The sequence below is a fragment of the Pezoporus wallicus genome, unplaced genomic scaffold (genome assembly GCF_028554395.1).
Source record: "Pezoporus wallicus isolate ANWC-B61680 ecotype Strahan unplaced genomic scaffold, APGP_CSIRO_Pwel_v1 scaffold_6362, whole genome shotgun sequence".
Taxonomy (NCBI): domain Eukaryota; kingdom Metazoa; phylum Chordata; class Aves; order Psittaciformes; family Psittacidae; genus Pezoporus; species Pezoporus wallicus.
This window is the reverse complement of record NW_026637663.1, coordinates 5849642-5872153: the sequence shown is the minus strand read 5'-3', so window position 1 is coordinate 5872153 and position 22512 is coordinate 5849642. Positions and strand designations below refer to the sequence as shown.

At 42.0% G+C, this 22512-nt stretch overlaps 1 protein-coding gene across 2 annotated transcripts in view; it reads left to right on the top strand.

Annotated features, from left to right (window-relative positions):
- The first annotated feature begins 1300 nt into the window (after positions 1 to 1300).
- RPS6KA2 (ribosomal protein S6 kinase A2) overlaps positions 1301 to 22512 on the top strand; it is a 294149-nt gene continuing 272937 nt past the window's right edge. Inside the window, exon 1 of one of the 2 annotated variants that reach the window (XM_057406938.1) lies at positions 1301 to 1413. The gene's annotated coding sequence lies outside the window, so the exon portion shown is untranslated. Of the gene's footprint in view, positions 1446 to 22512 lie in introns of both variants that reach the window. The other variant, XM_057406939.1, reaches the window with a different exon arrangement.

The window sequence follows — 22512 nt, the reverse complement described above, 5'->3', positions numbered from 1 at the left end:
TTCAACAGCAGCTCAAAGCCTGCAACATACCCTGTGTGTCTGAATGGCTCTAATGAGGCCAAGGGAGCTTTGTTTTGAAATCTAGAAGTGTAACTGCTCTTGCAGAATTCTGCTTTTTGCAAGGAAAATTGTGCCTCATTTGCACAGAACTAAGACCTTTGGTTTGCCTCTGGTCACCATTACCCTGCATTCCTTGGTTTAGTACTGCTATGGAAGTGCTACAATGCTGGTCTAATTTTTATCTCCTTTTGTTAAGCCTTTGGCCAGCTGATGGTCAGGCTCATTTGTCACCTGTGCATAATGCCTTGAAATTTTCTTGGAAGTGGCCTTAGAAGTAATTTATGATAATAAATTCTGCTATACTTGCAGAAAAACTGTGTTTCTTTTCTAGCACAATATAAGCTTTTATTGATCAGTACTCATACAGCAGCCTTGGCAGGCTTGTGTTTTTCATGCCTTGCTTCACAAATTATGCTTTGATTTTATTTTATTTTTTGAGAAATATAAAAGCGAGCTAGTGACATAAAAAGGCTCTTGAAGGAGAACATGGAAATCATAACTTAGGGGACATCAGACAGAAGCCAAATATAAAATTTTACTGCAAGCTTAATTTTATTTACAGCCAAGAAAAACAGATGAACATTGAATAAATTTATTAATCTATACATGTTCCAGAGCTCTTCAAATTATATAGATAGCAAATGGATGATAAGAGAAAACCCAGGAAATCAGTAGCTCAGAACATGAGTTTGTTTTACGAGCCTTGATTTATGCTGTTTACACCCTTTTCCACTCAATAGTTACTGTCAGCAAATTACTATTGCTATAATTTAACACTAATCTGAATCAAATTAGCAGTGAGCTAGTGCATATCTGACTGACACCCCCATGGCTCAGATTTCAGACTATGTGGGTGCCTGCATTTTGTGTTTCTTTGCCTACAAGCTCTCTCTGCCCTTGCTCAGAGGGAGAACATGTGTCTGACTTGCAGCAAGCAACACCGTGAGAGGGTGAGCACTGCTAATGCAGCAAGAAGGCAACAGTTCTAACCTTCCCAGGAAACTGTTTCTGGAAAACTCCAGCCCAGAAAGCACCCCCAGCTCAAACACCATAGATATTGTCCTTTCCCCCTGGAGCCTAGGTGCAGGTAGCTCTCATTCAGGTGTCCCTTATTATACTAATGAGGAGCTATACATTAGCACAAGCTGGGTATACCATAAGTTTCTCTGGCTGTGGTTTCTTCTGTAGGTTTTGCCAGCTCTGTGTATGGAGGTAGTACTCTGTGGCAGTAATGCCACCTCTATGGTGGATGTTGAAGTACATCATTGGTGAGGACTCTGAAAGCTGCTGCACCTTGAATTCTGAAGGTGGGAAAGCGGCTTTGGCCAGCCCTATTTCTTTACTGCTTCTCAGGTGGGTGAAGAGAGGCATCTAGAAGTCAGAAAGTATGTGCTACCAGCCTGGTTTATTCAACTTGACAAAGTGATAAATGGTGTGGAAAATGTATGCTCTGTATGGGCAGGCTTGCTACTTCTATGTGTGTTATCCTGCTGTTGTGCTGTGGGGAGGGAGGCTGGCTGTGTGGCATGCCAGGCTCACCTGTGAGTACCACTGTCCCAGTCTTGTGTGCTCCTGTCCTGCTGGTAGGTAGGAATTCTGGTTTGGGCATCTAACTGTTCTCAGTGATATTGTAGAGAAAAGCACTTTCTTGACCTGTAATGCCTATTTTGGAGAGTGGCTGTATTGCAGCTGGCATCTCTCTCTGACAGTGGGCAGCGCAAGTGATAAATGCTTCCTTGGGCAATGCGGTTTTAATTTGCCCATCTAGTTGTTCTTTGGGCTTTATTTCCCTAAAGAAATATGAAATGAGAGCTATGTGGGGGTGGTATACAGCTGTGCTGCATAGCCTGGTTTCCTTTTCACTCACACAACATGACGGGATTGTAGCTCTGGTCTATGATTTTCTGTCCCCAGCTCTCCCCTGTGCCCTTGCCTTTGCTAATAGTAAATGGAGTGCTAAGGGTGAGTTCTTCCTGGAGTCACACAGCTGATAGATGCAGGTTGGGCTGCAATCTAAAAAGCCTTCAACCATCACCCGTAATATTTTTCAGTTCTTGAGTTCACACATTTAAGGCTGTACCTCAGTCATCTCATATACTTGTCTGTAAAAATAAGCAGCTACTATGGTATTCATTTGGGAAAAGGAATCAAAATACAGCATGTGACATACTTGGGGACAAAAAAAAAAAGCCAGCTACAAAACTGTTACTTCTGTGTGGTTTAAAATTCAGAACACTGAGGAAATTAAATTAATTTTAGGTTGGGTGTATTTTTTCCCCAGAATTAGATACATAACACCTGCAATCTTTAGCAACTCTAGTTTGCTTTCTCATCTTCAAGCTAAGGTCATATTTAAAAAGCCAAATGCAAACTGGTTGAAGTGGAAGAAATCATATTGAATATTAATTTTGGGGTTAGAAATTCTCTATTTCCTATTTATTTTGTATGACTATTTTCTGCAGTCTTTATTGATTTGAATGTCACATGTTCTGTTGGAGAGGCAACAATTCCATTTGAAACTAAAGACACTTTACGTAGCAAAGCTTCTGTAATGATAGAGGATTGTTGCAGCTTGCTTTGAACAGACTTTGTTGCGTTCCTGGCTGTAGATTAGATCCCTTGAAGAAGGATTAGTGAAGCTGAAGTATGTCACTATGACTTCAGTTGGTGCTGCATTTGCTCACATTCTGGGTGGGTGCGATCATGATTTACTGACTGAAAACCAACAAAACCCTCTGATGTCCTGGTCCTTCCATCCACTCAAGAGAGCAGCTTCAACTCTCCCAAAGCCAGAAGGGGTCTATGTGAATTTTTTGAATAGGTGTGGTTTTTTTGTCCACTGTTTCTGCAAATATCACTGCAGTTGCAGGAAACTTGTCTGCTAAAGACTGGACAAGTTTCTTTTATCTGAGTAGATATACTAATAAGAAAGTGGGCCTTTAGCAAATAGAACATGATGTATTAAAGTGTCACTTAGTCCTTTTTCTTGATGCTTTGCTTCTTTCCCTAATGTTGATAGAAAAACGGATCTTCTTTTAGGAACACTATAATCTGAAGTTATTTATCTTGATGTGTTTAAGCAGAGTACATATTTAGCAGGATCTACATGAAAGCATGCCCTAAAGTGAACTGGTACCCTTGTCATCAGTCACCTAGAGTATCTGTCATAGTTACTGGGTAAATTACCATGTGGATTTCTATGACTCAGCACGTAATCTTATGTCCCATTAACGTAACCCCTGTTGATTTATGTTGCAAAGTATTGCTTGCAGTCTCCTGATATTTCTCCATATATTTCTAGGCAATCTTATCTTCTCTGCTATCCATGTTTCTTAGTCTACTTCCTGACCTAAGGCTGCTTTATGAAAAATGTAGCTACTGAGCATTCTGTCACCAGAATAATGTTGTTCAGAATAATGCTGTTCTGTCACCAGAATAATGCTGTTCTGTATCTGAACTAATATCTTTGTTATGAAATTACAATTTCCTTGTACTTCGAAATGTAACTGCTGACAGAAACAGTGACCTGTGTAAGAGTACTCTGTTCCATCAGTGAATGTTAATGAAGACCTAAACTTATTTCTGGGCTCAATTCCCTCTGTGTATGTTGGAATGGGACAGATGTTCTCCTGTTTCAGTACAGTCACTTCCACACTTGTGAGATGCAGACTTGTTGCTGTGCTATCTTGTTGGAGTTTCTGCCAAAAATTGATCTTGGCTTTCTTTCTTCATGAAGCTATTCCTGCTCCTTTAATAAAGTTTGAGTAGCTGAAGGGGACAGGTTGAAGCTATTGTCTTTCTCCATTGTGCCCTGTGGGCCTTGCAGTGTGCCCCACGGCTATGGCATTGAGGGGACAAGCCTGAGGTTTCCATTGACTCTTGAAGTGGGAGGGTATTGGTAGTGTCTCTGGGCACAGTGAGTGTGGAAGGAATGAAGTGGAAATAAGCAAAGGGAGTCCCTAGATCGAAGGTTCTCCCACCACAACTTGAATTGCTCTACTGCTTCCAAACCAGTCTTCCTGACCCCAAATTGAGGGTGATGTGACTGTCCCTCTCTTCCCTTCCCAGTGCAGTTAGTGGCTGCAGTAAGTGTTCAAGCTGTGCTGCAGCCCCTCAGAAGCCTTGATGCAGCCTGACTTGAGCTGTGGTGTTCAGCCCTCCCACCTGTCAGAAGTGGCTGGCTGCAGTGTGCAAACAGGAGCTCCTTTGCTCAGCCAAGCACTGCTGCAACAGTAACTGGGTGAAGATTCTTATCCTTGGTGTGTCCTTGGGGTCTCTGCCCTACTGCTTTGTGAGCTGGTCCTTGACAAGTTATGCAAGTATTTAGGTGAAAACATAGTCTCTTCTTTGCTTGTGAGATTAAAACGTGAAGTCACAAATTTTCCTGTAGCCTTATGGAGAAGGAAATTTTTCACCATAGCTGATTTTTATTAAAGGTGTTTAACTGGTGTTTTTAGTGTAATGAGTAGTTACTACTCAAATGGGGAATACCCCAGTAGCTTGCACAGGCGACTGCTGTGTAGGATCACTTGGCTGAATGCTTCTGAAAGCCAGCATCTTTGCCACAAGAGTTCCTTAATTTATTGTTAGGTGCAGGAGGTAGCAAGCAAAACTACCCTGTGTTTGGCAACTCAGCTCTGCAAGTGGTTAATGTCTCACACGGCAAGGAGGTTAACACGCTTTGGATGTTGGGCAAACTGGCAGTGAATCAGCTCAGGATTTCCAGCTGTGCAGGTCCACCAGTGCACATATGATGCAGACAGCCAAACTGAGAAAGCAGTCACCATCTGGTGTAGTGTAGGTGGCCTTCAAGTGGGTTAGGGTTATGTTAACCTGCATCTTAGACAGAGTTTGGCTAATGCCATGTGATGCTACATGGTGCTGCTTTCTGTCTTCTGCACTGGCTCACAAGCCACAAGGTGCACAGACTACGAAGCCAGGTCCAGCATTATACCTCAACTAAACTGATGGCACAGTGCAGAAACGCAGTGGGGCACCTGCTGTTCTAGCTTCTTAGCCCTATTGGGAATATCAAGTAAGCCATGCCTGTGCTGAAAGAGGTTGGTCTAATATAGATATCTGACTTAAGTTTTCTGTTTTCTAAGGTAATTCTTACAGTATTTAATCAGTTCTTAACATTACTGAGTAGTTAATGTAGGATGTGTCAAGTACCTGCAGCCCTAAAACAGATAATTAATAAGGATTAATGTGAAAATTGTTCCTTTTTCTACAGCGGCCATCAGCCCTCATCTGTGTTCCGCAGAGGCACCAGGCTGGTTGGTAATACTATTCTGTTGCACCCTTTAAACTGAAGGAGCCTAATTACCATTGCTGTTCTTGAAGCATGGATTTTAATATTCAGTCTAGAACTTTCTCATTGAATACAGATGGGGAAGCCAGAGCATTGCAAAGGTTAAGAATTAAGCTGACCTTCTCTCTGATGTTGAATAGCTTGCATTTCAGCAGACATATTTTAATTTGAAAATGTTAAGCTATGGGCTTTGCAGTGGACAGATGCATGCCGCTTTGAGCTGCTTTGATACTATATGCCTTATTTTATCTGCCACTGTTTCCTTTTGTGTTTCTCAGGGATGACCATGTACTTCACAGCTGAATAGCAAATTGCTTTAGCAGCACTAGGAACACCTATTATATTGGAGTAAGCAACCTTTCCCCTGTGCCTTGCACACTTAGCAATGTGTAGGTGTTTTATGCTCCTATGTTCTGCAGAAATGACGGGGAACATCCATGTGCTGAACTTGAAGTAGTTAATGCTGAAGCACTGAACAGCGACAGCTTTTGCTGAGGAAATGTAGTCATCTTGTTTTAGTAATGAGCCTAAAGCATTTCAACATCTGCTCTTGGGAAGAAAAAGTAGCGTGGGGGATTTTGTTTGCTTGCTTTCAATCTAGAAGGGTAGCTTTTGGTAACTTTGGCATGAAACCAAAAAACGCATAGGCAACTGACTTCCTTCAATCAAAGGATGATATATGGTTCCTGTGCCATTTAAAGCATGCCCTACTTTCAGTAGTTCTAGCATTTGGTGTTGACCCATCCACTACAGATTTCATCCATCTAATACAGGCTTGATGGCACAGATTATAGAAAACTAGTCATGCACAGCATATTTATTCCATAGTTGGGATGGTGTAATGACAGATTGAGGCTAATATGGGACTACGGTCTTGCTTTCTACTTCCCTGACAGAAGGCTGCATTTTAAGGTAAACTACATAGGCTATTGATGGATCCACATATACTAGTGGACTACATGAATCTAACATAATCACTGGCATGTCTCCGCATCCCCCCTTGCTGTTGAGACTGTGCCTGGTCTGCGTATGCATTACTACCTTCCACTGTGCACTGACAAAAATGTTGTCGTCATCACAGGGGATGGGCAATCCTTTAGCAGGTCTTCTACACTGTTTTCTTCCAGTTTATGCTAATTGTTTACTATTAACTGAAGTATTTTTAAGTGTGCCTCAGTCTTTCTGCATTCCTCCCAGATCTGTGCCTGTGTGTTGGAAAGGACAATACATGTGCATATTCCATAGGTAGAAATATCCTACAGAATGAGGAGGATAAAAAGTTGGCTGCTTGCTTGAAATCTGTGTATATGTGCTACAGGGTAGAGTTCTTTCTCCCTCAGAAGGTCCATCCTTTTTAGCTGCAGTATGTAGCAGGGCTTACTGGAAAGGACCAAAGGGAACTCTTTTTTTCACGCCTCAGGAGACAAAAGTAATCTGCAGGAAATGTTGCTAATGCTCTGCTCCTATTTGTTCTTATCCTAGGCAACCTTTGGGGAAACTGCAGCATGAATTCCGTTGTGCAGTCTGATTGCTTTGGAGATTAGAGGATGATCAGTGGTCAGGCATCTTGCAGCTGAGCATTCAAGGCTTTCCAGGAGCCCTTTGGCAGCCAAAACAGGGCCAGATAGGTGATGAGCTCAAACGTGTGGATTTTTCTCTAGTGCAATGTCTGAAAGGGACAGGGGAGTGTTACTACTTTGCCCCAAACAATTTCCCACACAAGCACACCCTTCTACAGCAGTATTGACGCTTCAGAGACCTGACCCTTTTTCAGTGCTGGGACTTGAAGTAATCTGTCATTTCAGAAAATGTTCCCTGTACCTGTTGTGTGCCTGAGAGATGCTGAATACAAAATCTAACTTTTGCTGGCATGGTGCTGCAGCTGAACAGGCAGGTATCAGCCTTGACCTAAAAAGCCATGTACAGGAGAAGGGGCTTTACTTGGGTGAAGACCTGATTGAAATGTAAAGCAGGGAAAGAAACGAAGTTAGGCAGACGGTGCCAGTGAGGCCAGCTTAACAACAGGTGATGTTTACACTGTGGCAAACACGAAGAAGGATTAAATGTGGAGGAGAACCTTGGGAATGCCCTTGAAGAGGATTTTTTGCTGGCCGCTGTGTCAGTAGTACATGCACAGATCCTGGCAGAAAATGTTGTCTAGCTCAAGCCTTGAGTGAAGTTGTGTGCAGATGAATTCATGAGTTTTGTCACAAGGTTATTACGTTAAACCTAACACTGAAGTCATGAACCTCTAAGCGTGTTGAGATACTGACATAAAATAACATGTCTTTGCACCTTTTCCCTTCTGTGCATCAAATGGGAAATAGTACTTTCATTTTTCACAAAGCAGTAGTGAAAGTTATTGAAGTATCTTAATACGATTTATAGACAATGCTCTTCAGAAATTTTCTTCTTACTTATGAATCTCCTGACAGTGTAGGAGTTTATGATAACACAGCAGTGTATTGATGTGTTTAATCCCCCACTCTGCATGTGGCAGCAGTCATTAGCTAGTACTCAAGAGACAGGTAAAAATAGGTTAAAAATCACAATGTAAGTAGTCCAATGCTTTGTTACACAGGAGATAAAAATGCTTTTACACTCTTGAAGCAAGTTGAACTAATCTTGCAGTTCTTGTCCTAGCTAGCATATTTGCAAATATTACTTCTGCTGAACTGTGACTGTTTTCTTTCTATATCTTTAATTAGGAAAAAAAAATCCATAACTATTTCCTGTTCTGACTAGACTTCTAGTGTGTTGTCAGAAGCAAATTGCTTTGAACTTCCATTTGCTTTCTATATTCCATGTATGCCTTCCCTTCTTTCCCTTATATTTCTTTATCCCACTCCTAATGTGGTATTTTTAGAAGTGCATTATTCCAAGTTTTGTTATATCTAGTCACTTTTCTGATACGATGTCTTTGTAAGTGGATCATGAGGAGATTTGGGGAGGGAAGCATGGATTTTTCTGCTACTGTGTTCATACAAAAGACTATCAGTCCTGGTTGTCCATTAGATGTTACTAGAATGAAAATGGCTGATCACATTGTAGTGACATGATTAATCATATAGTGCTAGAAACAATTTTTAGTTTCAAATTCTTGTAATTAAGTATGCCCATTTCTAATATGAGCAAAATTAGTTTGCTGAATACTTACTGGAGCTTGTGGACATCTAAAGATGCTCTTACTCACAGATGAAGAGTCTAGCATAATACTTAAATAATTAAGAAGAAAATCAGTATCCTTATTAATAGACAGGCTGTTCTTGAAAATTCTCCAGTCAAACATAGTTCCAGAGTTTAGTGGTGGTGTTCTGAGTAAATGCAGCAAAACAAGGGGAAAGAAGCAACAAACCTACATCAACTGAGTTTCTTTTCAGCTGAGGTTGAAATTTTGCTTTGCTTTAGGTAGGGATAAGGAATGGAATATGAAATACATGCTTTGATTACTCTGAAACTTGAACACTTAATTTAGGTCCAATTCATATCCTGGTACTGAGTGCAGTGAGTCTACTGCAGGATACAGGCATTATGCTTGTAAAGGAGATATATATGATAATAGATTTTTATCACTTGGCTTTCTCTTTGTTTCTACCTTATGCATGTTTAAACTGACCAAACAAATCTGGAAATACATTTTGGGGTTTTGGTATCCCAGTTTGGTAATAGATTAATACTTAAGCATGTAACTGCATATCTCAAATTCTTAAACATTAGATCTGCATGCAAATGTGTTAAACTTGACTGCACATGCAATGATCCCAAACTTTCTAACTTAATTTGCCTTCCTTAGGATTACCTGGACATGTCCCACTTGCCCAATTCCCTGCTGTTGCTCTCAGCCTGTGACATCCAAGCTTTGTGTCCCAAAGGCAATCCTGCAAACCTAAGCTAAACACAGTTTTTAAAGCTCATTACACATGAGATATTCATGTACAGTCTTCATATATCTACTCTGGGAACATGTGTCTGATGAAGATCTCTGCTTTTTGTAAAGCGAAGGTGGCGTGCTCTGAATGTGTGCCCGATTTTAGCTCTGGCCTCCCAGCTGTTGACACTACAGGGCTGTTCAGGACAGCCTGCATGTCAGGTTAAAGGCTGTAAGTACGCTCGCCTCCCGTGTTGCTGGGGAGGAAGCAGGGCAAAACATGAAAGCCAGGGGATATATAGCAGCCAGGTAACTGTAGCTTTTGATTCCAGGTATGCGTCTGTTATGTGACTGACTTCACTCCCACCACACTTTTCTTCTGTGAGCGCTGAATAAAGCCAGTAATCTAGATATTTAATTGCTCAATCTGTAAAGCAGATGAAACTGCATAATTGGTGTTAAGAGTTGTTAGTTCAGTGTTGATGCAGATGTCAGATAAGTGTTCGTATTCTGCCACAGAAGTAAAAGTATGTAAAAGAGTTCTTGTGTCAGTATCTGTATGCACAGCTCTATGGCTCTTGTTGGCTTCTGATTGTTTTTCTTTATTATGGTCAGTGAATTTGATGCTCTCTCTCCTAATCTTGCTTGGCATTTAGCAGGCAGTTTATTCATGTTAAATAGGGTTTGAGGGAGCTGAAATGGTACCAGAGGAGGAACACTACTCAAATATTCTTTTGTAGACTGGCAAAAGAGTTCTTGTTGCACAAATTCCTGTGCTACAGAAATAAACTGACTTTTTGAGCATGGAACGGAAGAAAAAAATACACTTTTCATGTTGACTTTTCTGAAATAGCTCTTTGAAGAGCAGTGACTTGTTTAGCTGTAACACCTTTGGTGATGAACATCTTTCATGATAATAAAGTTGCCTGAGAAACATAACATGCATGTTTAAACCTCAATTTGAGGAGAACCTAAGTCAACATCTCCATAAATCAGTGTCTGCAGCTGGGTGTCTGATGCAATGTCACATCTGTTACAGGAAGGTTGTAACAGGCTGTGAGAGCTGAAGGAGAAGGAAATGGCATCTGAATAGACAGGCTTTACTACAGGCTTCATAGTAAAAAAAAAAAAAAAAAAAGTAGGTGATTAGGGAATACTTCTTAAGATGGGAATGAAATCGGGCTAGTTAAACTTCAGCTATCCTCCTGTTAGCTGCACTCCCTATCCAGTTATCAAGGATTTGAATTGTGGGGGAAAAAATGCCGGTCTAATTACTTGATTTTTCTCTTCTATGCTGCATCCGTGCCCCCTTCCCCTCGGGTACCCCGGAGAGCAGCCCCCCCTCCCTCCCCACGCAACCGTTGCCATAGCAGCGCCCGCCGCCGCTGCATCCTCGGGCTCAACTTTCCCCCTTCGCCGCAAAGCGTTCCAGAGCGGCCGCGGCGGCGGACAGGGACGAGACGGGACGGCGGGTGCGCGCCGCGGGCTGCCGAGCGGCTGCATCGCCTTGCCCTGCCTCCGCTGCTGCGGAGCGGCCCCGCCCGTGGGCTCCCCGGGGCGCGGCGGCGGGCAGCGCGGAGCCATATTGCAGAGCGAGCGGAGTGTCCCGGGCCGCGCTCCTGCGGGTGTCCCAGAGCTGGCTGACGCCTCACCGTTCCTGTCCCTCCACTTCCCTCGGCAGCAGCCGCGCTTTCCTTCTGCTAGATCCCGGCTTCTGGCAGACGTCGCCCAGCATGCCGATCGCCCACTTACTGGAGCTATGGAAAGGGATAGAGGTGGAGCCCATGGAGACGGAGGTGAGGATGGTGGCGGCGGGGGGGCGCGGGCGGACTCAGCTGTGCTGCCGGCCCTCCTTCTCGTCGAGGGAGCCCTCTCGGTGCTGCCCTAAGCCCCGCGAAGTGGAGGGTGATGAGCATCCCTTGCCGAGGGCGCCCCCGAGCTCGGCTCGGAAACCTGTTGCCCCGCACTGGAGCGGGGAGCGGGGTGTCCGGTGCGGCTTCCCTCTGCCCGCCCCTCCACTGAGCTTCGATCGGAACGCACTCCGGGGATGTGGGGAGGCTGCAGGGGAAGGAGCGTGTAAAACCGATGGAAACGGGCAGAACAGGCTGAATAACCCTTGAACTCACGTTCAAGTTAAGGCTAGGATAGGTCCGTGATCCTCAATTCTGCCTTGATTTCTGAGCTGCCTTGCTTTTGTTTTAGTATCAGCACGAAATTCAAGCCAGACCCTTGCCCGTTACCTCTAAATACAAGACTGCGCTTCCAGGATTGTACTTGGAAACACAATGCTGTGGTAATTAGCTAGCTGTTGTGTTATATCACGCTCACGATTTGTCTTCTGGAGTTTTCACTACCTGCAATTTAAGATTGTCATCTGTCAAGAAAGGTATCTGTTTTGCGCAGTAATGGGCAGAGTGGATTCTTGAGTATTTTGGGGGGCTCTGGAGTAGTGCAATAAAAGCAAAGTATTTCAGGTCTGTTTCCAGCACAGATGCAAATTTGTATCAGGCAATAGAAACAGATGAGAAACTTGTGAGGTGTGGGGGCTTCTGTTTTAACACTGCCCCTTGCCCTGGTTCTTTAGTCAGAGTACTGTAATAGGGTTTTGGGGAGAGGGACAGAGGGGAGTGTAACTTAACCAGCCAGGTTACAGAGAGCACAAACCACTTGTCTCAAAAGAGGAGTTGCTGAACTGTGGAACAGATTTCGTACAGAGTGCTTGTATTTAAACAATACAGCAGAAGTGATGCTGTAATGTATTATACCAACACAGCTCATTCTGGAGACCCTAGGTTAAGAACAAGTTTCAGGGGTTTACATAATGTAATTCACTCCTGAGTTCTGCCACTTTTTCCACTTTGTGTGAGGCAAGGAATCTGGGTGCTCACAAATAGGTTATGTCCGGGAAACAGCATATTGTTCCGCATCTTGTTTAAGAAATTGACTGACACCTGATTAAGTCACTTTGCCAGTGAGAAGACTTGTATAGCTATACTTATGGTGAACAGTTTTCTGCTGAACATCATGAAAACCATGCTTTTCTACACCCAGGTCTGCCTTACCATTGACCACAGTATTCAAAGTCTTGTTCTTTTCCTTCCTCCTTCCCTTCCTCCTAAAATCAATTTGTTTTGTGTTTCCAGTTTGTGGGTTTTTTAATTTCTGCCCCAGGCAGAACACACTTCAGTCACTGCTCAGATTTTTTTTTTTTTTTTATTTTTCTGCCATTTACTCCTGGGAAAACTTCCCTAGATCATAGGGTAAGCTCCTGCATCAAAGCCTGATGTCCATTGCTTGGGACAGTGGCTTTCTGTTGTCACCTGTTTTGTTGGTAGAGACTATTTAGACTTTTTTTTCCAGAAAAAAACTATGTGGGTCTCCTTACCAAGTGTAACTGACCCCTTACAATGCTAGTTAATCAGATGTCTGGTTTTGTGGGATTTGGTGGCTTTGTTTGCATTTCCTGCTTTAAAGAATACAATAGCTATGAGCTGCACTGTTGCATCATTCTTTCTGAGGTTTTGCTTATGAACAGTTTTGAGGGCTAAGGAGTTACAGGCACAAGCTTTCTGCTATTTAGATGAGAACAACAGAGCACATCAAAGATACGCTATAGCTTATGGCCCCTTTAAATCACAACATAATTCCTAAAGTACTGTTTGCTCAAATCCAATTAAGGTACATAGAAATTAAAATTGTCTGCTGTGGGCTATTGTCCATGAAGACCAGTCTTTGCAAACAGCAATGACATTTATTCTTTAATGAGCTGAGTGCAGCTCCAACAGTAATGATTGGGCTGAGCCGGGGGAGCTGCCACAGGCTCTGAATCTGTGTGGGATACAATGTTTTCATGGTTGTCTACAAGTTGTTCTTTTTCACGAAAGCTCTTCACAGTTAGTAGGCAAGGAGGGAGACAGTTTCTTTCTTTTATGCATATGGACCTCTTTCTCCCCTTTCTTAATGCCAAAAATCTCTTTTAAAATAGAGGCATTTATGAGTGCCTGTGCATGACTCAAGTGAATGACTTGCAGATATTAAAGACAGCATTTATAGTAAATCAATCTCTTGATAAGGAAGAGTGCATCGAGACCATACTCTATGTTATATTTGTATAAAGGAAGACTGGAGCAAAATCCTGCTTGTCACCTGTTGATTCAGGAGGTCATTAATTGTGTCTGACAAGTAAGCAAGAAGACGGGGATAATTGCTGGGTCTAGAATTTCTTTGTGGGTAGGCAGAGTTATTGATCCCTCTCAAGCTGGATGGGTGGGGTAGTGAATTACATCCTTGGGAATATTTTGCTGAGGAAGAGCTGTGTGATCAGTCTCTAGTGTCTCTACCTTTTTCCAAAGGGTTCATCATGTAATAGATTTCATCTGAGTACCCATTAAATGACAATTTTTAAATGGGAATTCAGTGGTTAGAAAATTTGTTCCTATTTATGCATATGTTCTACTTCTTCACCAAGAAATACCATTTCAGTTCTCTAGTTTGTTCATGAATAATCTCCTTTAGTGCTGCATTCTTATGCAATTGTTATGACAAATATGGTTTCGACTATTCATCAGCAACTTTAGTAGTGCTAGTGTGCTCTTTTCTCCTATATCTCTTGGCATTTTATGTATCTTGGATGTTCTCATGGATTCAAAGGTTAATCTGCCTGTCCTGAGCATGAAGAATTGAACATGCTTCCTACAGCAGTATGAATTTGAAGTGACTTTACTGATTAAAAGTAAACTGACTGTATTTTGTGCTAGAACTTGGCTTAGAATTGTCTTTCTCAGTAGCATACTTATGAGTCTTTTTTCCTTTCTGCTTACTAGCCTGTGGTAGAAGATGCTGCTGCGGATGAAGAACCTGTAAAAGAGGTAAATCTGTTTATTCATAGATCAAAAAAATGTTAAAGAGATTTCCATAATATAGTCTTCTGCCTTCATGGAAATGAAATGTCTCAAGTGGTACTTCTCCACATGCTGCTAGCCTCAGAGATGCAAAACCAGCCCATTTTTGGTCTCTTATTAAAAAGTCAAGTGAAAAAAAAAAACAAACCAGACTTGTTCAACTAGAGGTTAGAGAATTTTATTTTAAAGATATTATCCTTGTGCTCTTTCCAAGACTGAACTTGAGATTTATGCTCTTTTCTGCAGGGAAGATTTTGTAATAACCTTAAAGAGTAGCTGTCATCAAAGCAATGCTTGTGTATTGTGCTTGATGAATTAATTCCAAATACTATTAAATGGAATTCATGCTTGTTTGTCCACTAGCCTGGCTGTTCACCCAAAGCAAGACTGAGCCAACTCTTTCCTTCAAGTTAATTTATTTCTTTTAGTACTGTAGTATTGTACTACTGTGTTAGTGAAAAAAAAAAAAACAAAAAAAACCAAAAAAAAACCTCAAACAACCCCAACCTACAGAAAAAAGTGTTGCCTCAAAGTATATAAATGTCAAATAGAAAAAAGAGAAGGTGGTATGAAGGTACAAAGAAGGTGAGAACAAACCAACATTCATGATTATGATGAGCTGAGGGCAAGGCTTGCTGCAAAACTGACTGCCGTTGGTCCCAGCTGTTAGTACAAAATGTTGCTGGCTTGTGTAAACCAAGGTGTGCTTGGAAGCTTGTTAGGTATTTCTCAAAATGAAGAAAACTGAATTCCTTCACAATTGAAGGGATGCTGTAAAGACACCTAAATAGCGACAGCTGAACATGCTAAGCTTCCCAGTGTCACTTCCTCCTTTAAATATTAAAACTTACCTTTGTGATGTTTGGTTTCTGGTGCAAAGGTATGCTTTTGTGGCTTTCTGCTGTGTTGAAGGAATAGTTTTAACTTCCAAAATGATAGAAAGGAGGAAAAAGTATTTTAGTTTTTTGAGCTCTGTGAAATGGCTGTACCTTCCAAATGTAACTTTTCCCTTTCCTGTTTCTTGAGAGTGCTGAATTACTCTTCAAAGAAACTATGTCTGAAAGTAAGTGCAGGTAACTGGGCTCACCCCATGATCTTTGAGGATATAGCTGGAGATTAAATATCTGGCTTGCAGATCTGGGTTTTAGAAGGACTACTTTTTTTTTGTTTTGTTTTTTTTTTTTAGTAGGAAGACATTTTCTAACTGAATTTAAACCAAATTAATTTTCATTAGGGATGCATCTTAGAATTCTTAAGTTGTAAATTTGGCAGAAAGAAATTACGTGTAATGGCTATTTATATAGAAACCTCAGTCCTGTGTTCTCTCACTTTCTGATGTGTTTACGGCTGTCAGTATTTCATTTTGCAATTTGATGTCTGTAATTGAGTTTATCTTGCTGTGTGTCTATCTACTCCTGCCTCAGCTAGTCAGTTGCAGTGTCTGTGTGCTAAGTGGAAGGATATACTTATGTCTGATTGAAAAGCCTGCTACACTTGTGCATTATAAAACACGTACGCAGTGACTGCTAACAGATTGACTGAAATAGCACTTTCAATGCAGAAATACCCTCACCCTTCACTTAACTTCTATGTTCCTTCATTACGCAGTACTACAGGATTTTTTTACCTACATTAATCAGGATTGAGATCATCAGGGTGTTCCCCTAGGAGGTCCTCTGAAAGCTATGGACCCTGTTTGTCCTACCACAAAGGCAACCAGGTTAGCTGATGAGAATTTCCTTTAAAGAACTTCAAACTCCTCCAGGAGTCTGTGCTTAGACTTGTTGGATGCAGTTTTTCCATAAAGTGATTTTTTTGGCCAAGTGGAATTTTTGATATAGAGAAAGTTTGACCGTCTGTGATCATTAGAGGCTCAAAACTTAAAGGTGATGTGCCTTGTGGTCTGGTCTAGGTCAGAGTTAAGCATTGACATGCTATCTAAATCCTCTTTGAAGGTGTAGTTGGCAACAAAATTCTGTCACATCTTTATAATCTAGTGAGCATATGTGTAATACAACACACAGTACTTTGAAACTACAGCATTCAGAAGTCGGATGGCAACATTGCTTTGAGCTGTTTTACCCTTTCAAGGGAATTGATGCTCTAATTGAAAGCTTGTATGGGTTTGGTTTTTTTTTTTGCAAAAGAACAGGGGAGATGCAGTGGAAATGTTCATATCCTGCCAGAAGCAGAACTGGATAAATTCTCAAGTTTTTCTCTATGAAAAAGAGCATGGCAAAACCGAAAACAGCAGGACCTATGGTTACTGTTAACTCTTGTACAAACTTCCCAAAGACACATGTAACTTCTGCTGATACTCTGTATGCTTGCGCAAATGTGAGTAATAAAATTGGAGGGAGTGAAGGTGGTGGATGCCCTGTGTGTAGCCGCATGCATTGCAGGCTCTACCACTGCAGCTTGTCCCTTCACTGGATGATACCACTGAGAAGAGTCTGGCTCTGTCATTATTACTTCCTCCTTTCAGGGATTTATACATGTTAATAAGATCCACCCTCCATTCTTTCCTTACCCCCTGCATTGTGTTCTCTAGGGGGAACAGCTCCCCTTCCTCAGACTTCCCTTTCAGGTCACATCATCTCATCCCTTGATCTTATTTTGTGATGGTCCACCTTCACTGGGTCACTCCGGTATGTTCATGTCTCGTGAACTGAGGAGCCTCAAATAGGATACCACTCCAGATGTCTTGGCAGTACTGAGTAGAAGGTAAGGATTACCTCCCTTGACCTGCTGGCAATACCTTTTGTAATACAGCCCAGGCAACTTTCTTTGCCCGAAGGATCCATTGCTGGCTCATGTTCAACTCATCCATCAGGACCCTGAGGTCCTTACATGCAAAGATGACTTCCAGCTGTACGGGCCCTTGCCCGTAGCAGTGCATAGGATTTTTCTTCCCTAGGTGCCAGGACCTTGTGTTTTCCTTTGCTGAACTTAAGGATAATCCTGTTGGCCCATTAACCCAACTGCCTGGTGTATCAGCTACTGCCCCCTGTTTTGTAAAAGATCTATGAACTTGCAGAGTGTACTGTCTGGTCATTGAAATCATTAATGAAGTTGTCAAACAGTACTGGACCTGGTACTGACCCCTGGGTTATGCCACTAGTGACTGGCCTCCAGCTGGACTTTCTGCTAATTACAACCCTGCATGGTAATTCAGTTTTTGATCCATTCCATTTCCTGCTTGTCTAGTCAATGTTTCATCAATTTGTCTGAGATGATTAGGTAAGGTTTTTGACATTGTCTTCCCTATCAAGATAAAAAAACACTCACTGCCCTGCTGTCATTCACCAAAACAACCTTCTTTTCATAGAAGGCTGACAGGTTGTTTAAGCACAATTTTCTTCTTAGCTAATCTATGCTGACTAATCCAAATAATTACATTGTCATTAGTAGGTTTGGGAAGTTTCAGGAAGAGTTTGCTTTATCACTTTTCCAGGGACCGAGGTCAGGCTGACTGGCTTGCAATTCCCAGGATCCTCCTTGAAGATAGGAACTGTATTTTGCTTTCTTCCAGCTCTCAAGCAGCTCTCCTAATTTCCATGAGCCTTCAGAATATTGAAGACCATCACAGTGGCATCAGCCAGTTCCCTCAGTACTTGCATATTTGTATGTTCAGTTTGTGTTCCCTAACCTGACTCTCTCTCACCAAGGACAAGTCTTTCTTTCCCACTTGTCTCAGGGGCCTGGGATTCTCAAAGCACTCGTGTTACCAGCCAAGATCAAGGCAAGGAGGGCACTGGGTACCTTGGCCTTCTTGGTGTGCTTCGTCGCTATCTCCCCTTTGCCACTCAGCAGCAGGACCAAACATATTCCTTTTGGTGCTGATATAGCTGTAGCAGTGTCTCTTGCCCTCCGTGTCCCTTAGCAGATTCAGCTGCAGGTGGGCTTTCATGACATGGTTGCTATGTGCTTAAATAGCCTTAGTATTTTTCCTGGTCACCTCTCTGTGGTTCATCTTCTGGTACTTCACTTTCATGTCTGGGCTCTGTCAGGCTCCAGGTTCATCCATGTAGTCCTCCTCCTGTCTTTGCATGATTTCCTGTTGGTAAGGGTGGCCAGATCCTGAGCTTGGATGAAGTGGTCCTTGAAAATTAACCAACTCTCCTGGACCCCTCTTCCTTTCAGGGTAATTCTCTGTGGGATTCACCCAAGTGGGTGTCTGAAGAGGGCAAAGTCTGAACTACTAAAGTCCAGGGTTGTGACCTTGCTTTTTGTTGTGCCCTTTCCTCACAGGATCTGGAGCTCCTCTTTCTCGTAGTAACTGCAACCAAGACTGCCCTTGAACTTCACATTCTTAATCAGTTCTTCCTTGTTTGTAAGGATCAGGTCCAGCAGAGGAGCTTCTCTTACCAGTTCCTCAATCCCCTGTGTAAGGAAGTGCATTCATCAATGCAGGAATCTCTTGGATTGTTTGTGCACTTCCAGAAGATACCAGGGCAGATAAGATGGATCCTTTGAGGATCAGGGCCTGCTCACATAAGGCTTCTTTCAGTTGTCAGAAGGCATTTACTACTTTCTGGGCAGAGCAGATTGTCTGCATTAGGTACCTAACAGCATCGAGGGCATATCTGTGCTAAAGTAATGCTGAACTGTCAGCAACAGCCTCTTTTTCAAAGGTGCTAGGGTAGTATTTAAGTACAGAGACAATAGAGAATGTTTCCAGGCTATTTGTTGCAATCATCACCAGGATTATCGCAAAACAGCTTAACCACTGTAGTAGTACTAGAATTGCTGGTATATCACTTCATTTCTCTGACCAAAAAAAGCAGCTAACTTAAGGCAGGTCAGAACGTTCTGGTTTGTCATACAGAGTTGCTTTTGTTGCAAAACTGGGGAGCTGGTGGTTGGCTTTTTCAGTGTCTGGTGAATTTCCCTCGTGTCTCCTACTTTAATTGATCAGTGGTCTCAATACACTTAGTATGGTGTCCTGGGTTCAGCAGTAGCAGTCATGTGTCTCCTTCGTGGTAGCTGGTGCAGTGCTGTGTTATGACTTCCAGCCTGGGAACAGTGCTGGTGATACCGATGTTTTCGGTTGTTGCTGAGTGATGTTTACCCTGACCAAGGACTTTGTGAGGCTCATGCTCTGCCAGGGAGGAAGGGAAGCCGTGAGGAAGCAGAGATGGGGCGCCTGACCCAGGCTAGCCAGGGAGGTATTCCATACCACAGCACGTCATGCCCGGGGTGGGGGGTAACTGGGAGTTACCCGGAAGGACACGGGCTTCTGGGTGGGACTCGTTTCTTGGCCGGTGGTATCGTATTCTCTTCCCTTGTTATTTTCTCTTATCGTTGTCGGTGGTGGTAGCGGTGGTGATTTGTGTTGTACATTGTTTGTTGGACTGTTCTTGTCTCAACCCGTGGGAGTTGCACTCTTCCGATCCTCCTCCTCATTCCTCTGGGAGCGGGGAAGGAGACAGCCCCGAGGGGGGGCCTCAATTGCTCTCAGCCTGGCACCACTCACTGGGATTGAGTGAACAAGCTGTCTGGCTAGGGTTTAAACCACGACAAATAGCAATCATGACTACATAGCAAAGCAAAAAAACCCCAGATATCTACACCTCAGTGCTTAAGCTTGCAGGTCTCAGTGTGTGCATTGATGGTCCACAAAACTGACCAACTGTTTATTTCTCTACTTTTGTCATGTGTTTCGGTTCTCAGGAATGATCACAGAACACAAGCTTTTCCTGTGGCAGGAAGTTGTTAAAGAAAATGACTGGAATTCATAGTTATTTGGACTGGGTAATACTTTTGTACATTCACGCACACAAAGCCTGTACCTTGTTAAAAACCTTGGGTCATAGGAACAGCCTGTCCTTTCAGGGAGAAGCAAATAGAAAGCTGATCATCAAATGAGTGGTATGGCACAGAGCGTAGAGAAGTATGATTGTATAATATGATGTAAACATCCTTGAGGGGGGAAGCCTAGTTTGGGTCGCTAGACGATGACAGCAGTATGTTTATTTAATATGCTGGTTTTCTTCTTCCCTTATAAAACCCCCCAGACCCTCAGAATTAAGGAACCATGTGTTTAAAGAAAATCAAAGTAATGAAAAATTGTCTTCTTGTCGAGCAATGCATTATTACAGTAAACAAGTGATTGTGAATCCAGTTATTATGCTACATGCCTATTTAAAACAGAGATGGCTATAAATCTCTCTAGGATGACCTGGTTCTTTCTATAGAGGGATACTGAGTAAGCTCCAATGTGGGCCCTAATATGAACCAGAAAGTTACGACCTTTTATAGGTCTTTACCGAATTACACTGGTGATGTATTTCAGAAACAAATGATGGGTATTTCTCTCCTTTCAAGAGTAGTTCTTTGAGATGTTAGGTAGGTAGTGTAAGCTGTTCCACCTTAAATAAATGTTAATTATTTAAAAAATATCAGTACTTGACTTATATGAAAGATTTGGTAGGTAATAATGCAATGAATTGATTTTTAGTTTTGTTGTTGTTGTTGTTGTTTGGGGAATTAATCTACAGTGTTTATCTCCTAACACTACTTTTCCTTATTTCTTTTGAAGTAAATAATTGCAATTTGCTTTGGAATTAAATTGATCAGGCAACCAATAAAATATTGGCTTCCATTTAACCTAATGCAAAATAATGTATATGTGTCCTTGACAGAGGTGAAGGGATATTGCACCATTGACTCTTTGAGGCTAAAATGGGAGAGGGGACAGCTAGGGGTTGGAATGAAAGAAGTGTCTCCTTCTCCTATTGCACCCCAGAGTTTGTGTTCAGCATCCCAGCACTGGAGGGAAAGCTGACATGACGACATATGTGCTATCTGCTTTGAAAGAGTTTTGCTACTTCTGGTTTCTTTACAGATAAACTTCTTGTCACTGTCTTCATCAGTTGAATCGGGACAGATGTAGGGGCGACATCAGCATAAAAAGAAATCCCAATTATATATATATTTTATTAATTTCTTTTTTTTTTACTTTGGTCTTTATTCTTCTAGTCGTCTCCTCCCATACAATTCATACAGCACACAGACATAGCAAACTTCAAATGTTCTGGGCAAAGTAGTGTGAGGAAAAAGTTGCTACACAAACTGGAGGAGTTGTGAAGTTTGAATGGGATATCATTAAAATGCTTCAGCTGTTAAACTCTAGTTTCTAGCTGGTTTTACTGCAGTCTCAGTCTGTGCTACTTTTTTTTGAATCACTCTTACTGCCTTCACTGTGGTATTGTGACTGAGATACATCAGAGACAAGATAATAGCATTTAAAAGTAACTTCTCAAAATGTCTTTATTTAGGTCTATTGAGAGCTAGATGAAGAAATGATGATGATTTAGCTGGTAGAGAAGTTAAGTGACAATTATAATTGGTGGTATATCTTTCCTTACCTGAGATAACAGCTGATGCTCATTCCCCCTGAAGTGTGACTTACATGTGTTTGCTGCAATTTTCTTGAGCCTTTATTGAAACAGAACTTTACTGTGGTAGCGGTGTCATCTCTGTTCCTGATACTCCAAGAAGTACTGATTGCAGTTGGGTGATGCAACCAACAGAGTTTAGGGACACTGCATAAGGAGGCGTTTGTGTTGCTGATGTGTTTTTGATTGTGTGTTGGATTTTTTAAGCTTAGTGTTTAGCTATAGCACAAACAACTAACTAGCCAAATTTTTCCTAATTTGGCACTAAAGCCGCCAACTCATTTATTGAGCAGACACTCAGATGCATAACAATATATGTGTTCAGAAGCTTTCAAAATAAACTTTGCAGACTGGATTGTACCAGTCACTGCTGAGCAAGTCTCATGCTGAATGGGGAAGAGCTTCTGAAGAAGTGTATGCAAGATATAAAGCACTTCACAGAATTCGGCTGCTTGGTTTTGAGCAAGGTTTATTACTTAAGGCAAATGAAAGTTCATCTGGGGAAAGCTGTTCCCGCATGAAAAATGAACTTGTTCCATAATGGCAGTTGGTGCTCAAGAAAGCTTGTTGGCTATGAACAAAATGTGTCATCAGGAGAGATGAGTCACTTGGCAGTCCCTAGAGTCAAAGATAAATTGTTTCTACGATAAGTATAGTGTCTCCTAGAGAGCTGTATTTTTCTAAGTGGAAAGAAACTGCAATTTACATGTAGCTGGTTACAACTCTAGGGTGCAAAAATCCATTTTCCTTACTACAATGAGCTGAAAGTCTCATTGTTTTCCCTTTTTTCCCTAGTTTATTCTAGTTTTCTTGCTTATACTATGGCTTATTCTCTCAAGAACATAGTGGTTTTTATTGAAGTAAGAATTCTTTGTTTGAATCCTCTTTTCTCCTTTTCTGCTTCTTCAAGGTTTATAAGTAGCTCCCCAAAGAAAAAGTTATGTGGCAAAAGCAAGACGGGCACTGCTGCTG